Below are 3,661 nucleotides of genomic sequence, written 5' to 3' on the forward strand. Positions count from 1 at the left end.
GAATGTCGAAGCCAATAACTTCGAACTTCGGCCGCATTTGATACAGATGCTTCAAAACTCTGCAACCTTCCATGGGCTTGCGGACGAGGATCCCCATCTACATATTACTAATTTCTTAGAAATATGTGATACCTTTCGGATCAATGGAGCATCAAATGACGCCATCCGCCTCCGAATGTTTCCTTTTTCACTAAAAGACCGAGCAAAAGCTTGGCTTAACGCCCTCCCAGCTGGATCGGTAAACACCTGGGATGAACTAGCCCAAAAATTTCTATATAAGTATTTCCCTCCCGCTAATACGGCTAAATTAATGACTGAAATTAATACATATTCACAAGAGGACGGGGAATCCTTATATGAAACTTGGGAAAGGTTCAATGAGCTATTGCAAAAGTGTCCACATCACGGCCTTGCGATATGGTAACAAGTGTCCACTTTCTATAATGGATTGTTGCCACACACGCGGCAAACACTTGACTCTAGCTCTGGGGGACTTTTAGGTAATCGCCGCCCGCATGAAATATATAATCAAATTGAGGAAATTGCTCAAACCAATTTTCAGTGGCACACTCCCCGAGGCAATAAATCTATTGCCCCGGGCGCCCATAAGGTTGATGAAAGCACTTCTTTACAAGCCCAAATCGAGGCCCTTCTCTTCAAAAATTCAAAAGCTAGAAATGACAAAAACAGTCTCGGTTATGGCTTGTGAAGGGTGTGGTGGGCCACATGAAAATTGGAGTTGTATGAAAGAAACAGATGATCAAACAGAGTCGGTAAACTACATTGATAATAGACCTTGGCCATCAGGTCCCCCAACGGGCACCTACAACCAAGGATGGCGCAACCACCCTAACCTTGGTTGGAGAGAACCCGGCAATAGTAGTAACCAACAAAACCTAAATCAAAGAACAAACTTTCAACAACCAAGGAATGAGTCACAAAATTTTTCTCAACAACAAGGTGGACGAGAGAGGCTTGAAGATACTATATCTCGCCTCATCTCCGACACTGAAAAGAAAAACTCGGATAGGTTTCTACAATTAGAATCAAATTTTAGAAATCAACAAGCTAGTATTCAAAACATCGAAAAACAAATAAGTCAACTAGCCCAAAATTTCTCCGAGAGACCACAAGGCGCGTTACCAAGTAATACCGAAACAAACCCGAAGGCACAAGTTCATCTCATAACACTACGGAACCGTACCGTGGGTCCTGCGGAAGGCCCACCGCCTACCAAGGAGACCGCAACACCGCCCCAACAAGAGAAGGGTTCTCCTACCTCACCAGAGCCTACCAAGGCTCCTCGAGTTCCGTACCCCGGTAGGTTAATCCGCCAAAAGACCGATGAGCAATTCGCTAAATTCGAAAGTCTAATAAAACAATTGCATGTTAACATTCCTTTCATCGACGTCCTAACCCAAATGCCTAAATATTCAAAATTCATGAGGGACTTTCTCACTCATAAAAGGAAAATTGAATCATTGCAATTAGTTAACTTAGGCGAAGAATGCTCCGCCCTCGTGCTCAATAAACTTCCCCAAAAGAAGATTGATCCCGGAAGCTTCACAATTCCTTGCTCGATTGGGGACTCCCCCATTCGAAATGCACTAGCCGACCTTGGCGCTAGCATCAACCTCATGCCAGCATCAATGTTCAAAAGACTCGGTTTAGGCAAGACGAGTCCTACAAGCTTGTTGATCGCCCGTCAAATTCCCGCAAGGTGTCGCTGAAAATCTGCTAGTCAAAGTTGATAATTTCGTCTACCCGGCCGACTTTGTCATCCTTGATATGGAAGAAGACACCGAAGTCCCCCTCATACTAGGGAGACCATTTCAAGCCACCGCACAAGCAGTGGTAGACATGAATGACGGAACGCTCACTTTAAAATATGGTGATGAGGAAGTGAAGTTCGGGGTTGGAAAGAGAATAGAGGACGATGACCCGGTCAATTACATGAAGGTTATTGATTCGAGTTTGGATGATGCTCTCCGACGGTGCAACATGGGATGCAAAACATTCCGCTCGGAAAACATATAACCTCACCTTGGGTCTTGCCAAGGACCCTTATAAACGTGGCACACCACGGAGGCATTCCGCGGAACTATCCTTAGTTTAGTTTAATCTTTTAGTTTTAATTTGCAGAAATAAAACACACTCTGGATGGTGAAGGATAACAAGGGAAACGAGAAACATGGCCCATGCACGAAAACCGGGCCATCCGACAACAATTTCTTCATTACAGTAAGCTCAGCACGGGCCGTGTCCAGCCAACACGGCCTCGTGCTGAACATCCTACAGAAAATCGCCCAGTTCAGGTAACTAGACACGGGCCGTGTTCACTGAACACGCCCCCGTGTCCAGACTTTTGTTTCTTTTCCTTAATTTTTGTTACTGGCACCTGAACACGGGGCCGTGCCCGGTCCCCACGGGGCCGTGTCCAGACTACCAGTAACATAAAATTATGCTTTTAACACCATTTTACACATTCAATCAACCTAAAAACTTATTTTTGGGACACATTGAGGACAATGTGTAATTTAAGTATGGGGGGGATGCTAAAACCTTGAATTTTGCAAGTCCTAATAACAAGCCTTACACAAAACTCTATTGGAACCACTAATCACCCCAATTTTTTTTTTTCAAAAATTTTTCAATTTTTTACTTGTCTAAGTTTAAGTTGCGAATTCTAACTCTAACAAGGTTATATTTTTACAAATTTACAACCGATAACGTCGTGATAAAAAGAACCAACATAAGAAAATTATGAAACGGCATACAAATACATATCTTTACACTAAATTAAGTAATGTAAGCAATGTATGCAATATGCTTGATCACGTAAAAACCCATTCACACAAAAGTGAGTTTTGAGCCTTTATAGAGCATACAAATACATATCTTTACACTAAATGCTCATTTTTCGTTTCTTGTGTGAATAGCCGCTTGGTTTGAATAAACAAACAAAGCTCCTCAAACAAAAGCTTGTTTGAATAAATACTTCATTAAAAATAAAAAGTCACAAAAACAAAATGTTTTACGAAAACCAACGCTTTTTACGCCTTTCGCCCTTTTCAACTAACCACTAACCCAACCACCCACCTTTAGCCCAAGCCTAACCCTTCACCAAAAAAGTCCTCTTGATATTTACAAAGGTATAAAGTTAAAAAGGAGGAGGATTGATTGCTTGGCAAGCTTATGGTAGGAATAAGTTCCATGCCGCTCTCGAGTGATTCACTAAAAATACACCTTCGGCCGAGTGTGAGTGATTTCCCCCGTGAGGTACGTGAACTTGTATATAAATGGAATTTTAAAAAGGTATGTTATGCCTTAATAAATAATTTATCTTATGAAATGTTTTTAATAAATCATGACGAATAGGATTGTAAATAAATAAAAATAAAACCTAAACGATCTTGGAAAATCCCGACACTCTATGACAAGCCCAAAAAAACCTTCTCTTCTATCCATTCCATTTGGGAGTGAATAAAGCCACATTATAAAGAGTTTTGCTTGAGGACAAGCAAAGATTCAAGTGTGGAGGTATTTGATACGCGCAAAATGCAACCTATAAATTATATCAATTGTGGCATAAACTAACCCTTTTTTAGTACTAATGTTGGAAAAAGTGTGTTTTTGTCTTCCTTTTGTATTTTCAGGATTA

At 41.2% G+C, this 3,661-nt stretch overlaps 1 non-coding gene across 1 annotated transcript; it reads right to left on the reverse strand.

Annotated features, from left to right (window-relative positions):
* Positions 1–304: 304 nt before the first annotated feature.
* On the reverse strand, positions 305–411 carry LOC118483025. Its single transcript, XR_004869472.1, has one exon. It is a non-coding gene; the product is annotated as a small nucleolar RNA R71 (small nucleolar RNA).
* Between the last annotated feature and the right edge of the window lie 3,250 nt (positions 412–3,661).

This window comes from Helianthus annuus, chromosome 1, assembly GCF_002127325.2.
Source record: "Helianthus annuus cultivar XRQ/B chromosome 1, HanXRQr2.0-SUNRISE, whole genome shotgun sequence".
Classification (NCBI taxonomy): domain Eukaryota; kingdom Viridiplantae; phylum Streptophyta; class Magnoliopsida; order Asterales; family Asteraceae; genus Helianthus; species Helianthus annuus.